Here is a 19,895-nt window from a genome sequence, read left to right as displayed (position 1 = left end):
AATACAATAGCTTCCATTTTTGAACATCCTAGCTAGCCATAAGTTACATTAATAATTTCATGTCTCCTTCATCCATCCGCCACCATCCGCGATTCATGCAAACCACCTGTGCAGGAGAGGCTTGCATCTGTCTGTGACTGTATGAGTGTGTGTGTGTGTGTGTGTGTGTGTGCATGTAGTGGCTGCCATTAAGTCGCTAAATTGTGTAGTGCTCTCTAGACGGTGACTTTGGGTTGGGGTTTTTTTCCATTAATTCACAGAATGATTTCACCAAGGACAGTGTACATTATTACACGTACAGCTGTATGTAGCGTCTTTCTTTCTACATGTATGTATCTGTGTGTTCTGAGCAAGCTAGTACAATGTAGGATTTTGAGCCGGAAATGTACATGTTTGTACCAGCTACTTGTAGACGTTGTAGTGGCATGCAGGCACATTACAGAGCAACCCGCTCTCACAAATCAACAGCGATCACTCTCTCCACACTAAACATACAAATCCATTAAGAAATAGGCTACTAAAAATGATAAGATGGAGTAATTGGCTTAATTGTAATTACCTGTTCTGCTTAAGGACAGTCTGCAAATAACTCTGGGCTCTCTGGTACTTTGTAACATCTCTCTCGAATCTTACATAACTGCAATGTGTTAGCGTTTTATACTCTTGGCATAGCCCTGCCTCTGTGCTTTGTCCATGGTCAAAGGTCAGTTTAAGACCAGGGAGGCCATCTCCTTGGCTCCAGCAGGGAGGTAATCTCTCCCACCTCGCTGGCTCCAGCGAGGCTGCCACTTTCACAGCACTTTCTTTGTTTTAAAGGGATCGTATAGTTTTGGTTGAGACCTGATTTCAGGTTTCTAACATTTTTTGGTGAGATAATGAGAAACCTTTTATGAAATATGATAGAGCATGTAATTCCATGAGGAATTAAACATTTATTTGATGAAAATTGGTTTTGAAATGGCTGAGATATCCAAAACAGAGCGATTTTAATGAAGTGTGGGACCCACACTTTTTTACGATCGCTTTGTTTTACTTTGTTTTTGGATGTTTCAGTCATTCCAAACCCGATTTTCATCAAATAAACTTTGAATTCCTCTTAAAATGGTATGCTCCGTATTAAGTGTTTTCTTGGTATCTCGCAAAAAGTTTAAAGCCCAATTCTCATCTCCATCAATACTGTACCATTCCTTTAAGGGAGGATGAGGTGGACAAGGGAGGAGCGGAGAGAGGGGAAGGAAGAGGGAGAGAGGTTGAGAAAAGGAGAAGGGAATGTCTCCTAGGAAAGAGGAGTCATGGTTGTACATGTTGGGTGTGTGTGTGTGTATGGAAGAAGATTGTGAAAAATGTGGTTATAAACAATGCGTTAAAGAATATAAAGCCTTTAAAAAAGGCTAGGAAAAGGGGGAAAAGAAATGACAGAAAAGATATCAAAAAATGGAAAAAATGAAACAAAGGTTTCCAAAATAGAGACTTCATTCTAAAGATAATGAAAGGAAGGAAAGAAGAGAAACTTGCATTATAAAGAAAAGCAAGGGAGAGATGGGAGTTTGACAAGAAATGCTGAGAGCAAGAGAAAAATATCTGAAAATAGAAAAGCTTAGGTAGATTAGAATGCATAAATCAAAACTGGATGAAAGCAAAGACTATTAGGAACAAAAGAAAGACTTACACAGGATGAAAAGGAAATGAAAAAAAAAAAGATTCATATCATTAGAGCAACACATAAAAAGATATTAAAGAGGATACAAATGTAGAAAGGAAAAACCATTGTAGTTGGAGGGAAAAAACTCATGAAGAAAACAAAGAACAACGAGGCAGAAAGAACATTTAAAAAGGAAATTGAGAAAGTTAGACACAAGGAAAACGACAAAAAAAAAAAACAATTGATAGGAAGGAAAGGGAAATTTAAGGTATATTTAGATTAATTCCACCTGAAAATGAAAGAAGGAAAGATAGAAAAGAAAGAGAAAGATATAAGTGGCAGCACACACTCACGCACATGCTCAACCGCTTTGAAGCTACAACCGCTAACGCAAGACTTGGTCGAAGAAGAGAAAAACAAATTTTTATCTTTTCGACGACACCATGTCCATAGACCATGGAAAAGGCCACTGTGTCGCTACATGATTCAGACCAACCATGGACCTAATACTGTAAAACGAGGAATTTTCGCGTGCACTTTAATTTCGCGAATTTCGCGAGCGCCAAGATTCGCGAAATTAAAATGCACGCGAAAGTCCTTGTTTACACTATATGCATTGAACGCCAGTGGCACTTCGCGAAAATTTCATGCCACAAAAAAGGCTGTCGGTTCCAATTCGCGAAAAATTCATGCCGCGAAAAATATCATGTTTTACAGTATACAAATTGTAACACAGACTATTCATGGCAGTCCTTCTTTGATGAAATGATCGTCACCTTCACATGATTACAGTACTGTATATGTGCATCTATTTATGCATTCAGGTGTCTTGACAATAACGATTGTGTAATCATGTATCGTCGCTATTAAACAAAAGAATTGTTTCCCGCATTTCAGGCTTGTTTCGCTGATGTGCCTTTTTTCAGATGGAAATGTCGTTGAATAAATACAGATGATGAGGAACAGCAAACTTGAGATCATTACAAATTTTGTGTCAAAAGATGAGTAATTGCTGCTTCGCACATTTTCGCACATACACTGTATGCATAAGACCTTGCCTAATGGCAAGATATAGGTCTGTTCTCTACCATCACCGTCCCTTTTTGCTGTGGAATAAGCTGGAGAAAAGTGAAATATTGAGATCACAAATGACAATCATTCTGCCAAAATGTTAGCTTTCTTTTAAAAACTGCCTGCTTCTCCCAAGCGAAAATTATTTGAGGCATGATTTCCTCACAACATACACCACAACTGCACAGTCACTTTAAATTTACTTGATTTTTGTGAGTTATTTTCTTCTGTGCATATAGTTTTAGATTTCTTGAATCTCTGTCTTGTTCTTCTCCCGGCTTGCTGGTGGTGACGATCATGGGATCAAAGCAGTGAAGCATGCTAAAAACAGGGCTGCCAACACTGGAAACTAGTTGAGAGTGAGACTCCCATACAGTATCTGTCACAATAAAGTTTCACCTAACGTTTCACCTAACGTTGGTGTCGTGAAAATTGTCCTGGCTAACGTTAGCTAACGAAAGCTAACGTTAGCGATCGATACCTAACGTTAGCTATCGATACTGTAGCTAACGTTAGCTGCCAAGCTGGCAGCTAACGTTAGATGCCAGCTAACGTTAGCTAGCTGGCAGCTAACTTGTTTGTGTGTTGGCTCGATGGAAACTCGTGCACCGGACTAGAGTACTAACGTTAGAGTTTTCTCGGTTCCGAAAAGCGAATTCGCGATCGTGATTTTTTCTTCTTTGCTTTCGGAACGGAAAACTCGGAAGCGCGGCGGCGGTGCCGCACGCTTCCACCACCTGCAGGTCGCGTCACAGAGATAACTTCTTCCAGATACTGCACTAGATCTAGGTCTCGTAAAATCTCAGACCTACGTTGCATCATGCATAACTATAAGAAATACAATTAATCTTCGATAAGCTCACTCGATATCTCGGTCCTGAAGGCATCGGGAATTCGTAGTGCTCGCTCGATTGAGCGTAACTTTGCTAGTGGACAGTTTATCATGTAAATTAACGCTCCTGTGGTGCATGGATCGAGCTGCGAGCATGATCGTGCCTCGTATCATTCCTAACGTTACAAGCAATACAACGTACACTGTTACAGGCAGTCTGATTGATGCCTTCTCATTCACGTTCTTACTGTTACTATGTCACTGCATTCGACTGTGTAGCTGTAACTGTTAGTACATTCGGCCTTCCTAACATTAACGTTAGACTTCTTCGTTGGATAGCTGTGTACCGTGCGTTTTATATAGCGAGCTCGCGAGTTGAGTATGGACACAATACCACGCCACAGCACATTAATGTCTCTGCATACAATAACTGGTAGCGAACACGTGTTGATGTCGATCAGTCTGTGAGCTGAGATTTCATTGCGCAATTGAGTAGCACGCGGCGCATGGCACTGCTGGGCCCGCGTGGCAACCTGTAGTGCAGGTGTGTGTACCTTGACCCAGGGAGGTGAGAGCAATACAGTAAAAAGATAAATAAAATAATAATTATAATAAATGAAAAAAATAGAAAGAATTAATGGATAAATAAAGAAAAGAAGACTCCGGACAGACGGATCTTTTTATTCCTATGATGCAATTACTTGGGCTGACGTTAGCTTTAGTCCTATTCAACTACAGCTTTACAAACGTTATTTGGTTTTTTTTTATATATACATTACATATTTTAACCACGCTCAAACACACACACACACACACATACACACACACATCCATCCACAAATCTCATTTGGTGTGCATTGCAGAGAAATATCTTTCCTTTCTCCCGTCCCTACCTTTTGTCAGATAACAATGAATATTAAATTACTAGCTAACGGCAGAATTGAGGAGACAGTATTGAACAGGACAGACCAACCCTCTCTTTTCAGTCCAATAATTAGTGTCAGTAAACGCATAAGTGATGAAAGCTAGGCCTATATTCAGTCAAATTTTTTTTTTTTAATGAATTCGCAAAGAATTGTGTCTTGTGTAACTACAATGGAGCGTGAGTCGTAACGTTAGCTAACGTTAGCTATCGTTAGTCTGTATAATTCTTTACAGACACGCTCTCTCTCTCTCTCACATTATGTACAGCCACCTAAAGCTCATTAGATGTACACTCTGAGAAATTTCTATCCCTCTCCTGCATCTAACGTTAGCTAACGGAAGTTTGTTGGTTACCCTGTGTCAGATATCAGCGAGCTCGCAGAAACGTTTTTTTTTTTAATGAGTATATTGGACAAAGCACTTCTTTTTATCATTGTTCATTAAGTATTGTCAATAAAACGCTTTAGCGATGAAGACTAAGCCTATATTTAGTCAAAAAGGGGAACTTCTAATATGCATTAACAAAGAAAAAAATAAGTCAAAAAAAGGATTTTCCGATTTCACGTTGAATATTCAAGATCATGAATAATCGGAAAGAAAAAAAATCGGCAATATCTCGCTAAATCAGTTCACGATCCTCGGTGTTACACTATCATAAATACTGTAATTATAAATTCACAAACCTATAATATAACCCTATTGTAACGTAATAATAGTAGCGTAGTACAATCACTCGGGTTAAAGTTAGCTCAGACTAGTCCTCAGAATACGTTTGTGTATACAGTGGATCGTTAGCCCTAACAAAATACTTTGAACGAAGTTTTATCCAGCTTGATCTTTGTAGCGTTTGTGTTGTTGTCGGGAAGGTTCTTGGTACTTTGTTACGTGATTATTTTGTTTGCTTCGGTGTGTTTCTCGAGTGATGATGGTGGTCGTGTTTCTGAATGAAAAAAGGCTAAGGATCGAAGTGATGGTGATGATTGTGATGCTGGTGTACAACATACGTGGCATACTTATTTAATTTCTCCCTCTTTTACTCTTCTTTCCCCTCCCATGAATGATTAAAAGAAAATACAAACAACCCAACAAAAAGAAGCACACAAACACAACACAAAGAACCAAAGAATAAGGGGAAAACGCAAAGAGATTGTATTATATGCGGTCTCTTCAGATAGAAGAAACTTGACACCCCTCCCCCAACCCTTGTGAAAAATTTTTTTTTTCACAAAAGCAGGTGCCGGACCATCAGGTGCCAGACGAAAGAATGCACGCACTGGAGTTCTGGTAATATACAGCGTGTAATTAGCCTGGAAATGTCGATCCAAGAATTAGCTAAGTGAGTTGAGTTAAAAGAATCATTGCAAAAATTACAATTTTAAGCAACATAATGATTTTACTTTTAGAGCCTTTCTTTTGGCTCATAGTCGAAATATCAGTCGATTATTATAGTGTACTTAATCGAGTATGCCATAACCGTGATCTGCCATAACCATGATCGCTAAATGCCACGTTGTATTTATCGATCAGATTTATGGTAGACTTTCTGATTTCAGTGAGGTGGAGGGCGGGGGAGAGAACTGGAATACTTAAAGAAAACGATGTTTAAAATCCATGAAATTGAAAAATGAAACAGCCTGAAAATAACGCATGACTATAGCAAACAATTGAAAACAACCCCGCCCCAAAAAGTTTTGCATTCGCTTACACAAAAGCTCTCGTGAAAGATGAAAGCGTACTTTGGCATAAATTATGTCGTAATGTGTTTAGAGCATCTACGCCTTTATATACGTGGGTGAGTTTACTTTAAGTTTTGAAATGGTATAAATATAAAGAAGATTGAAAGTAAGACAGTTAAAAGTAAGTTTCCGCGTCGACAGTAAACCTTTCTAACTTATACAGAATATACCTTAATGTACATGTTGTATACTTTTTTTAAGTGGAGACGTAGCAAATAATCAGATGGTGAATGGATATTTCGTATCTGTTAAATCACGCGAGCGTTGGAAAACGAATTGCAGTTACTTGAGCTAGTATAATTTCTGTCTCTTCATAATCCAGAAATGAGCTATCAAGTCATGTAACTCATGCCTTACTTTCGAAGCAAAATCTAGTTGTCAAAGACCTGTGTGAGGATGTCTCTTTCAGTCCGACTTCTGCTATTTTTTGTCTATGCTGGACCATTGTCCGATGTTGAAGCGATGCGTGAAAATTCTCCTTTGAAATCGGCAGACCTTTTTTGTGCAAGGGCTTTTGTTTTGTTTCTTTTAACGTCCGAACGTAATTAGCTGGCCCAGTTAATGCAGGTAGTTATGACTCTTTCGACTCTGAAATGTCTTTTTGGAGCGCAGAAAATTCTTTTTGTTCAGACAGTAACTACTTTTGCGGATGTGCATCATCCGTCGTTCGTACGATGATTATTTTTTTTCCACACGTTGCGCCTGTGTAATACTAGTAAACTCAACGAGAAGTGGCCTATAGGCGGAGGATGCAGCTATTATTTGCTGCTACGCTATGTACATCTAATACGGCGAGACTTATCTTTGCTGAGCCACACGTCTGATGCGGCGAGACTACGAAGTACGAACAGTGAAAGTGGATCAGCATGCTTCGCTCGCGTCTACTGTTCGTAGTCTCGCCGCATCAGAATTATTGCTCTGCAAAGACAGTCTCGCCACATCAGCTGGTCAGAGTTATAAACAGCATAGACAATATAGCAGAGGTGGCCATGTCTTTAAAATATAAAACGTTATATTTGGGGTAACGTGTAAACAATGTGGACGTGTGAGTGTGTGTGGGGGGGGGGGGTGGGTCAATAAATAACAGTGCAATCTTCTTTCTTCATCATGATAGGTATAACAAAAATATGCAGTGTAATGTACATTATGACTGTGATAACGCATTTCTTCGCTTCATCTCCGCAACGCTTGCAAAAACACGAGATTGAACCATCAATGTTGTGCGTGTGATAAACGATGAAACTCTAAATCTTTTCGTGATATTCAAGGGGGGGGGGGACGACGCTTTTAGACATGTTCATCAGCGAGAATATAAGGCGCGCGGAATGTCAAAACAGGGAGGTAGTTTCAATATTAGTTTGGCAAAGTTGTATTGTCTTCATGTCTTTTCTTAAATTCATAAACATTTACATGTAGTTTGTCGTGATGTTCAATTACTTTTTAAATGAACAAGCACAGCAGAAATCAAACTTAAATGTACAATGTATTTCCGTATTGCCTTTCTTGTAATTCATTTAATTACTGCATGTATTGGCATGATTTGGCGAGATTCAAAGGTGTCTTTCCTTGTCAATCAACGCTGATATCGCGTACCAAGATCATCCAAAGTCAAAAATCTTAGTTGCGAGCCGTGATAAAGGCCTACCTCCTTGGATTTCCATTAAAAGAAGACGCTAAATCTTGCACATTGATTAAAGGTCTGCCGATTTCAAAAGAGTCACATTTTATAGCTGGTAACTCCCTGCATCAACTGGGCCAGCTAATTACGTTCGGACTTTAACAGAAACAAAACCAAAGTCCTTGTATACAAGAAACAAAAACAACAACAAAAGCCTGCCGGTTTCAAAGGAGAATTTTCTCGCATGCCCGATCAACGATAATGGTTTAGCATTTTCGACAAAAACACACGACAAAAGACGGATTGAAAGCACATTCCTCACACAGGTCCTTGACAACTATACGAACTAGATTTTGCTTCGAAAGTACAATTGTATAGGTATGGGTTACAGGACTTGATACCTCATTTCTGGAAATGAACTATGGACAGACAGAAATTATACTCGTTGTAAATTGTAATCTGTTCGCTCACGCTCGCGTTATTCAACAGATAAAGATGAAAATCCATCTCAGTATATTTTATTAGGCCTACTGTTATCATTAATTCCCATGAAATAACTTAAACTAATCCAATCAAAATTCTACCTACAAACATAACCCTAACCCCAATCCAAATCATATCAAAATTAAATCTAAAGCCCTACAGTCTTAACATAATCCGGCGCAACTGTTGCAGGAGCAAATGTTGTGTCACCAACATCTAGAATAAGCTGAAAAGGTTTACGTGTCGATGCGCCAACTTACTTATGACTGTCTTAATACATTGTAACTTTCTCTTGGTTTTCTAAACTGAAGAGTATTCATATTAGACCACGCAAGATTAATTATGAATATATATATATAAAACATCCGAGTGAAAATATTTGCTCATTATATATATATATATATATATATATATATATATATATATATATATACTGTTATATATCAACATGACTGTAGTCTCAATGATGTCTATCATTACCGATTACCGATAAAAACGGTAACGTTTCATTCTCTCTATAATGTGTATCTCACTTTGCTATATACTATAAGCATATATACGTTCTAAAAACTTACATCCCATGTTCATCATCCCTGGATCGTAACAGGTGGCATCCATTGTCACACTCTCTTCCTGCCATTGAGAAGCTCTATAGCAAGTCATTAAGACAATCCTTTGTTCGTTGCCCCTCCCGCTTGCCGAGGTTTTTATTGTTCGTCAACAAACGATCGCCGCGATTCAAATTGTCTTCATCGTGCATCTCGAAGTGGCATCATCATTGCGTGATCGGAGACAATGAGGTCTTAATCTTTTACAGGCGGATGGTTTCAAGGGACGCCTTGAATTCTTTCGTGGATAGGAGATTGGTCCTGAATAGAACCTTCTCTATCTCAACGTTTCGGTAAGCATGTCCTTATTAACCTTCTTTTAAATTTGCCGAAACAACCTGTAACCGGGACAGACACTCAGTTCTGTCTCTCTACTTTAACGTTAGCTACAAACGTTATCTATTGTGGTTTTTGTTTTCCATACATGTCATTATGCTTAAGAAAAAAAAAAGGCGTAATGAAATGAAAGTGATGCTAATATATAATTCTGTTAGTGTGAATGAACTTTTGAACGTGCCTAAGTTGTTGTTTTTTTTTTTAATATGGTATACTCCAGACCAAAAAACCACAATGTTTACTCTTCATCTTCGTAACCAGCATGATACAGCGTATTCACGAGACCTCGCAAAAATTATAACGGCAACAGACCCCGTATTCTCTCATGTCATATCCCTATAACATTGAAGCGTGTCAACTTCTTCTGAGCATGCACAGTAACAAAATGATTTTTACAAGTATCATCGTTGGCATTTTGCGATTTTGTCTACTTTTATGCCTTAAACCAAAACCTCGTAAAGCGAATGTAATTGCAGAATAAAACCAATATAACAACAAGACTCGCTGTATACCCGGTACAGACAATGCAGTTCTGTCTCTTTAACGTTAGCTAACGTTAGCTAATGTTGTTGTTTTTTTTATACATGCCATTAACTATAAAAGGCCAAAGGAAATTAAAGTGATGCTAAACGTGTGTTGGTTACATGTGCATACAAAAATCAGACCAAAGTTCACAATCTTTACGCTTAAGTCATCTCGTATTCAACACGATATTCACGAAATCTTGTTTTGTCTACTTTTATGCATGATATTGTGAAGCGAATGTAGTTACAGAATACAGACCATTGATAACACAGAGAAAATTCACTGGGTACCCGGTAGACGTGCATGCAGTTCTGTCTCACTAATCTAACGTTTATAGCTATAACGTTAGCTATTGTGGTTTTTGTTTATCATACGTTTTTCTATGTTTAGGAGAAAAGGCAATATGAAATTAAAAGGGATGCTGATTATGTGTGTACAAATATAAGACCAAAGTTCACAATCTTTACGCTTCATTTTCGTGTCCAACACGATATTCATGGAACCTCGCAAAAATAATGGCAACTCACCTCGTATACTCTCTACTCTCAAGCACTAACGTTAGCTATACTGATGCGTGTCAACTTGTTCTATAACAGCATGCATAAAAGTAAACAAAAATCGCAAAATGCCAATTTTGGTACTTGTAAAAATATTTCATTTTGCGTGCTCTCATAGAACAAGTTGGCACGCTTCAGTATAACGTTAACATTAGCTAACGTTATAGTGCTTGAGAGTAGAGAATACGGATTGAGTTGCCATAATTTTTGCGAGGTTCCGTGAATATCGTGTTGGACACGAAGATGAAGCGTAAAGATTGTGAACTTTGGTCTTATATTAATTTTGTACACAAATATAAATTACTCACGTTCAAACGTTCATTAAGAGAATATTACGATCCCTTTAATTTCATTTTGCCTTTTCTCTTAAACATAGTTAATTGCATGTATGAAAAACAAAAACCACAATGGCTAACGTTAGTTAGCTAACGTTAGATTAGTGGGACCAGAACTGCACGTCTCTACCGGATACCCAGCGAATTTTCTCTTTGGTATCAATGGTCTGTATTCTGCAATTACATTTGCTTCAAAATGTTTTGGTATCATGCATAGAAGTAGACAAAATCGCAAAATGCGAATGTTGATACTTGTAAGAATATTTCATTATGTATATGCTCTAGAACGAATTGACATGCTTCAGTATCAAAATTAACGTTTGCTAACGTTAGTGCAGAACTGCCTGAGAGTAGAGAATAACGTTAGCTAACGTTAGCTAACGTTAGTTTTTGCTTTTCTTACATGGCATTGCCATTAACTGAGTTTAAGAGAAGAAGACAAAATGAAATTAAAGTGATGCTATAATGAATCATTATGTCGATGAAGGTTTGAACGTGTGGAGTTATAAGTAAGTACAAATATCAATCTAAGACCAATGTTCACAATCTTTGCACTTCATCCGCGTATCGAACGCGATGTGCACGGAACTTATAGAATCGAAAATAATGGCAACACAACCGTATTCTCCAGTCTCAAGCATCCACGATGAAGCGTGTCAATTGCATGTACAATATGTAGCATGCATAATGAAATATTTTACAACTATCAACATTTGAATTTTGTTATTTTTCTACTTTAATGTATGATACCAAAACCTCGTAGCGAATGCAATTGCAGAATAAAACCCACTGAATTCGGCCTACACAGAGAAAAACTCGCTGGCTACCCGGTAGACATGTAGTTTTGTCTCTCTAACGTTAGCTGATTTGGTTTTTGTATTTCATACATGCCGTTTACTGTTTAATAGAAAAAGGAAAATGAAAGTTTTTTTTTTCTCGGTATAGGTATAAACATAACTATTTGCAATTAAAAGTGAGTCTTTATAATATTCAGTCATTCTACCGTAGCATATAAATAAACTGCAAGATTAACAGCGTATTGAACATGCTAGGCACGTTTACTGTCAAGTTACACCCGGTACCCGCGCGCATAATAAATGTCATACTGTTATAATTATATTTCTTCGGAAAACCTGCAAATAATGTCCTGTAAATACTCAGTATAAACACTTTTAATAGCTTGGCGATCGTAAAGAGAGAAAAAAATAAAGTGTTGGTGCACATTGAGAGGTATAGAATTCATTTCAAAATTACGGGACCGACGCTCATCCACGCTTCGATATCTTCTCAGCAGAGAGAGAGAAAAAAAAATGCCTTAGCTAAACATAAATGCTTGCCGATCTCACAATGAAGATCGGAAACGACATCGAAATAAAAAAAAAGACAGGGAAATGTCCAAAAAAAAATTAAATACTCGGATCACCTAATAAAATGGCGATACACTCGATCGGTCTGCCCGGCGAACCGCCGCTTTTCACCCCAAGTATCGGTTAGGCCTCACATTAGTTCTAACAGTAACATTAGGCCTAACATTGTACTGTCATGCTGAAAGTACAGTTCGATTTGATTTTAACGAAAGTAAGTAAGCAGTGTATGATGTTTTCTTTCTCTGGTGCATTGTACATTCTTTACGAATGTACTGTTTCTGCTGAAAGTACAGCTTGGTTTGATTTCATTATAATTATGTCATGCTAAATCGTGGATTTTGTAATACATGTGATTTGATTTGTTGTGAAATTGTTTTGAATATGGAATCAATAACAGATTATGGGAAAAAAATTAGTCCTATACAAACGTTGATAATGTTTTTCAGTACACGGAACGCTACTTTATATCACGGAGGTCGCTTGGCTACCGAAATACATTGACATTGTATCAGTATTATTATCGTTGGGGATATTTTCCGTGGGCATCACTGGTACGTCTGGCTTCACGGAACCCCCTCCAAATTACATAATGATACAAACTGAAGGCTAAGTACATTGTACAACAGGTGGGATGCTCTAGCACGGAAACCGATTCGCCCGTAATCAGCTACTAGTTCAGAAGCGCCGCACGTGCGCGTGACTACACGACACACACATGCTGTTGGCAGAGCTAGTACTTGGTACAGGTAGGTGGAAGTATGTGGGAAGGGGATTTCCTGCACTCAACACGTTATACATTATGAACATTTCACTGTCAAGATAGATCGTTGAGTGTACGATTTATTGTACTGTATCTAGCTAGCTGTATGCATCGTGAGTTTGCAAACAGTGTCGACGAGCGCGAGCTGGTAGCTGTGTTTTCCATGAAAACTACACCCAAATCTTCGCTTTTTCGAGCAGTCGGTGAGCGTGATTGCCGATGTGTTTATGAGATAATACATACAATGTAATAAGATTAATTTTGCCGATCTATCACGTCCGTATAGTCAGTGTAGGGACAGTGGTGCATCCCGCTACGCAGCGTTGTAAATTATGTCGGCCTTCCGTGTGTCTCGATCTCCGGAGCTCGGAGGAGGACCGTAATACTGAACAGTAAAATAAAACTACGAACAGACGAAATTCTCCGTCTAACGTTAGCCCTCACTACTCCTACATTATGAGCAAACGTTAGTTGATATCGATAGCTAACGTTAGCTATCGATAGCTAACGTTAGTCAGCTAACGTTAGTTATCGATAGCTAACGTTAGCTGACTTCCCGGCGGCTCCGTTAGCTAACGTTAGCTAACGATAATCTCCGTTAGCTAACGTTAGAAGTGAAACTTTATTGTGACGGATACTGTAGGCCAATGCTATAATTTAGGAGTCAAAATGAGTGAGATCAATAGAAATGCATATGAAATAAAGTTTTAGAGTGAGAAAGGACCAAAATGAGCGAGTCTCACGCTCAATGCGTGAGAGTTGGCAGCCCTGTAAAAATGTCTTTGTGGCCATGTGGGGCTTTTGAGATGTACAGGTGCATGAATTAATTAGCGATACGATGAATGTCCTTGTTACATTGTCATTACAAATAGGTCCATGAACCAACTGATCAGTGTCAGTGATTTCGAGATTTTCCATTATTTTTTATGTTTGTAACTATACACAGCCCAGTCACTGTATAAATAGCTCGCACAGCATCTGGTCGGACTACGTCTACGACATTTGTAAATATTAAAAGTGTGAACTTCACGTCTAGTCGACTTTGGAGACTAAAAGCAAGATGAAAGTAAAAAAATAGACCTCTAGAGAGAGAGAGAGTCTAAATTAATTCATTTCACATAGGTTGACCGAAAGATCGGTCTGTATCTGGTCATTGGTATCGGGGATATGTTCGGGAGACTGCGTCTGGTTTCACGGATCCAGATCCCCTCCTATGAGGAGAGCGATAACGTCTAAAGAATAAAAGACTCATCTGGACAGACGAATCTTTCTGTCTAACTAAAGTAGAAACAAGGGTGAGCTGAGTTTGTGCTTTTTGGAGATCATTTGACAAACAGGTGCGAAAGTACACTAGCGCCAACTATCCTGTATGTTTTATCCAAATCCACTCAAACTTTTGAAGTTATTTTGCGAACAAACAAATGCTGACATCACGAAAAAAAAGCATAACTAAACTTCTATGCCCAAACCAAGAAGAGATCACGTGCTCTCACCGTCAATACGACGCAGTAGCCGAGTCCAGCCCGCGCTAGCTGGCCGCGCTTGATCTGTTGACAGTGTTGTTAGCGCAGTGGAGTAGCAGCAGGTGCACAGCCTCTCAAGCCCGCTCGCTCTCAAGCCGTTGCCTAGCGGGAGCAGGAGCGTCCAAATAAGATGAAAATTGCGTGGCGCACAAAACGAGGCCCTTGTATCAGCTAGAAACTTCAGGATGACAAATTGTGACAAATTCCTCGGGCTAGGTGGACTAGACTCTAGAGTTCCATTCGGCTCTTCATTTAGTTTATCAGGTAAACGAGGCCTTCCTTGCAAGAGGAACAGTCACTCATTGTCCATGTCTACATCAGCTGTTCGTGCAGGTCTGACGGGCACGCGCGCGCACGTACACACGTGTACCTAGCTGTGTACTGTACCTCACCAAAATGATAAAGCAACGCGCCGATAGTTGAGTGGTGATACATGGGTGCTAGTGTATGTAAATGATTTTTTATATGGAAGGCCATACTTGCCATTAACGCGAACTACTTGACTATGCTCCGAAAGCATGTCATTTTTTTTTTTTACATATATACCAGCTAATTGACCAATCAGAGCCCTCAGTTATGCATACTTATGCTCACTTAAGCATGCTAATGTTATTTTGCTAGTTCAGCACGCTTATGAAACTTGTTCATCTTTTAGCATGCGTACATGCTCAGTACCGCTTGAAAATCGTTCTTGCGGTTGCTTGTCAAATCACATGGCGTCTTTCATCGTCTCGAAGCCGGCTGTTAGTCATCGTTATCGTAATGTGACAGGTAGGAAGAATAAATGTATATCTAAGTAATTTGTTTTCAAAATGATTCCGAGATGACGAATGATTACTACTTCTTTTAAGAATTAATGTATATTTTGAATATTTGATATCAATAGCCTAAGAAATATCAAAACTCCAGTAAAAGATCAGAAAACAAAAACGAAACAAAACCAAGAAGACGACGAGACGAGTCACCTCGGGTGTACGTTGTAAGCATGAGTTGTCTCTATAGTAACGCTGGGGACGAGCTGTTTTGGTGTCAAGTTGACCAGAACATCACCAACCAACCGCACGCACCATTGACTTACATGATTTTGAGATTGTATTGTAGCAGGATTTCTGATTGAACAATTTCGTATAGGTCAACTAATAACTGTGCATACATATAGTAGCAAGCGTATGCTCTGAGGTGATGTATGCATATGTTCGCTTGCACACACAAACCAAGAGCTCTGATTGGCCAGTTATTGTAACCCTCTGTGTGCCACATTAATTTTCTGTCCATAAGTATGAACATGATGAATGTGAAATATATACACTGTCCTTGTAGCCCAGTGTGATTGGTAGTTATTTTTAGGTAGGATGCAATGCACATAACTAGACAATGAGTCAGCTAGGGTTTCTTGATGGCTCTGAAATGCTCTTGAATGCACAGTAGCTCAGGTTGGAGAGAATTACAGAACATTCAAGAAGGGGTGAATGGACCTATATAAGCCACATACATTCTGAAGTAGGCAGAGTACCCAACATTTCTGGTCCGAGAGTTACGTCTACTTCTGGCTCTGAAGCTACTTGTTTAAAGTCAGTCCTGTGTTACTTGCTGACATGCTATATATTTGTGGAGATAAGACCTGGGAGACATTATTGTCTGCAGAGAACTGATGTGCCTAAGTTGGTGCCCGACTCCATTTTCAAGTCTATGGGCATTGCCACATTAAAGCTGTGACGGGCTGGATTCCTCGCTGGATATTACTTGCTAGATTATCATTCATGCATCGAATTGATGCGGTCGTCATTACGTCTGGATTACACGTGTCGCTGTGGATTTATACTTTGGATTTACATCTTGGCTTATGATATAGTAACCTGGGCCCATTGATTTACGTTCGAGGGATCATGTCATCGGCGCATTGAGGATCATTCATCTGTGCATTGAACATCATCTGTAGACATTTCAAGGGGGATTACACTGTACATGGACTTTATAATTTTACATTTGACTGTAATGCATGTTTAGGAAAATATAATGATGTTGAATGAAAGGAAAATTATGTAGTGTGCTTGAGAGGGTAGAAGTATAGGGTTTTCCACCGTAGGACCTTTGACTGTTCCGGAGAGAAGTTGTTTGTGTTTACGTAAATCTACTCAAAGTTAAACTGACAATTGCGAATTAGGCTAAATGGAACCCCAGAAAAGAATAACAAATTGCACAATCCTTTCCTTTATTTCCTTTGTTTTAGTAATAAGGGATATCCGCACCAAAGGCTTAAAGTATGATCACAACACTCGTAGACAATCTACAAGGTAAATAAAAAATGCAGGCATACATTTGCGTACACGGGTGTTCAAGACAGATCGCAATAAATGTCTGAAATTTCTCAATCTAGGCCTACTAAATAGCGAAGTTCACTAATCACCGATTGATTACCGGCTTAAATTTAAAATCTAATCACAACTCACAAGTGTACTCCCTGTTCACAAGATAAGATCTCAAATAATCCTAAGTGAGTCCAAAGTTCTTCCAAGTAGGGTAAGGTCTAGCCATTTTATTGAGGCAGAAATTAGATCTACTTGGAAAACAGATCTAAACCGGTTACTATGGGAGAACCACGGCAAACACGTGCGTTTCCCTTGGGAAACGGCGACTGAACAAACGTGTGATATTGAGCTAAAACAGAAAGTATAGGAGGTGCCAAACTTCCGGCGAATAAAAAAAATCAAAATTAAAACATGAACCAATAACAGCCCTAGGGATCCGACGTAACATGAAAGGGATCCAAACACAAACAGCTAGGCCAATCAGGAAATGCTTGCCCCGCTGTATAAATGAAACCTATGCCGACCACATGGGCAAAATGTGGACGTGAATGACAACATTTTTAATTGCGCTAGGCGCAAAATGCGAAAAACGTGTGGACGTAAATGTAAAGGCTGGTGTGCATGGCGCCGCTACACATGTAAGTGATTATACTAACATTGTACCGATTTATGATTGTATCTATTGTAATCAGCGTCTGCACCCAAAATATCACTATTTATGAATCACCTGAAAATTAGTTTATTGGTTCTTTAGTGCGATCATTCTCAATGTGATTTTGGTCGTAACAGTATGCTTAAAAAAATAGTGACGTATGCTTTCTTTCATACGTCAAGCAGTACCCGTTAATGGCAGCTATGGCCTTCCATACTTCGGCTCTGCATTGTAAAATGCACTACACATGAGTCGACGCGTTGTCGGCCCTAGAGGGCGACAAATTTAATATTTAGTAGGCCTACACTTTCAAGGCAAGTGTCCGATCAAAGAATATTTAGTATAGAATTAAGGGTCATTGACCATGCACAGTCAACCGTTTTGGGCAGATCATACCTTTCTAAGCGTACGAAACATGCGTAATTTACTCGTGAATCTAACTGTTTCTTTTTCCTCCTTTCTTATATTCAAAGTTCATTCAAGACAATGCCTCGGTCCCGTTCCATGAAGTGAAAAGGAAAAAGAAGAAGAAAAAATATATTTAAGAAGTGAGTGTCGTGTTTCATGTAGGCCCTGTAAAACTTAAAAACATAAAAGATGGGTAGGCCTACATAATTCTCATGTCATAAAATTTCGTTCTTGCAATGCTGGCATAAATCACTTTAAGATTTCAAATACATTCATTCCATTCAGATCATATCAATCGAAAGGATATGCTTCCATTGATGAAAAGATAGATACAATAGATTAATTTTGATAAAACATTATTGTGATGTCCCGAGAAGTTACACTATTCAAGATCCTTTAAGTTGGGAATCCCTGACTATCAATAGAACGGTTTTAATAAAATTTATACAAAAATTATGTGCCAAAACGGTGCCAAAACACATAAATACACAAACACACACACACACACACACACACACACACACACACACACACAGAAGAACATATAAGTGGGGTAAACAGTTTCACAAACTTTAAAGAACGAAAGAAAAAGAATAATGTATATTATGTACTGCATTGTATACAGTATACTCGTTTATCAACCCTGGATCAACAATTCCGGCAAATCTTACTTTCTATCCAGTGCATTCATAACAGCTAAATCTGCATTAAATCAGTACGTTAATAGATGAGACACTGGTCATATACAGGCTGAGGCAGTGGTGAGTTCCACAGTTTTGTTCCTGTAAAAATAATATTACACTGGTATAACAAGGTGCATGATGTAGACAAGTCGATGATGTGCTGTATTTTGAAAGCTCTTATTGACTCGGAAACTGTCTCTAAAACAGGATGGTGTACACCTTATTGAAAAATTAGTATACGAGTATCATGGATTGTCATTATAAGCCTTGTCAATGATAATATTATTCAATATTACATAGGGGATGTAGGCCTGATATACCAACTATTAATCGAACAATTTTATTTTGAAGACAAATTGTTTGTTTGTTTGTTTGTTTTGTTGTTGTTGTTGTTGTTTTGAGGCGCAACTGACATTGTGACTTTTGGTGTGTTTGCTCATACCAAATTGCAGTAGAGAAATAGGAGAGGATGAGAGTAGAATACAACATTCACAAGACATTTTTTACACAAAATGTACCGGAGTCTGCAAATTTTATAGGCCTATATACCATTCTAATATACCTTTTCTCAACTTCCCTCATGTGATATAGGTGTATTTTTTGTTCGTGTGTGTGTGTGTGTGTGTGTGTGTGTGTGTGTGAATAATATAGGGCCTATATGCCATTTTGATTAAAATCTGGCAGTAAGTTCCTAATTTTTCCTTTATATATTTTGATAGTGTACTATAATCATTTCCAAATAAAATGATCAGTAAATGCGCTTAAGACGCAACAACTAGAAACTTCAGTTTTGAATTTTTGTTTCTTTTATTTGATAATACATATACCTTGTTATCCTATTCTGTAAGAATATACATTGTACGTGATTTAAATCTGTGACGTCTCCATTCCATGCCCCGAGGCTCTCGGTGACCTCTAAACAGATCCATGCTCCCGACACCTGTTAAAGTACACATTTTCCTTTTGTTCAATTTCGTTTTAGGTTTTATAATACATGTAGTTCCAAAGTGTGAGTTGAGGATTACAATCACCAATATGAAAGTCTTAATCAGTATGAGTAACGTTAAGTAATTTAAAACACGTAAAATGTAGCTATGCTATCTACTGAATTCAGGAGTTTTTTAGCGGTCAATTCACACATTTTGAAGTATATTGAAGAGCGCTACCGTTTAGGGATGCGATCCGTAGGTAGGCCGCGTGACAAAACAAAAGCGAAACGAAACAACTCAAATTTGAGAGTGGCCTCGAAGTCTTGCTGAGACTTATAATATATCAAGCTCTTTACGTAATAGGTCCCTCCCAACACACTGAAGGCGATTTTGACTCTTAAGATATCAGTGGAGATTTCAGTGCTATAACTTGTGTTAATCTCAATGGGTGCAGTCAGAAACCTTAATTCTATATAGCTGTCATCATATCAGCTTGTGGAGTGTCATAGCCCAGTTTCCTCTTTCACATCAAAGCCGGAGGAAAAAAATGAAAGGAAGAGAGGGCCCGGCTGAGGTCATGGCAGAGAAACATATCAT

General features: G+C 38.6%; 1 protein-coding gene across 1 annotated transcript in view; it reads right to left on the bottom strand.

The window, feature by feature from the left end:
• The window catches only part of LOC139721918 (protein GUCD1-like), a 37,579-nt gene extending 22,980 nt beyond the window's left edge, over positions 1-14,599 (bottom strand). The window contains exon 1 of the mRNA XM_071633245.1: positions 14,288-14,599. The gene's annotated coding sequence lies outside the window, so the exon portion shown is untranslated. The remainder of the gene's footprint in view (positions 1-14,287) is intronic.
• Positions 14,600-19,895: the final 5,296 nt, after the last annotated feature.

This window comes from Diadema antillarum, unplaced genomic scaffold (assembly GCF_040938485.1).
Source record: "Diadema antillarum isolate AM-2024a unplaced genomic scaffold, OU_Dant_1.0 scf00000151, whole genome shotgun sequence".
Lineage (NCBI taxonomy): Eukaryota > Metazoa > Echinodermata > Echinoidea > Diadematoida > Diadematidae > Diadema > Diadema antillarum.
The sequence above is the reverse complement of the archived record's forward strand: the minus strand, read 5'-3'. Positions and strand labels throughout refer to the sequence as shown.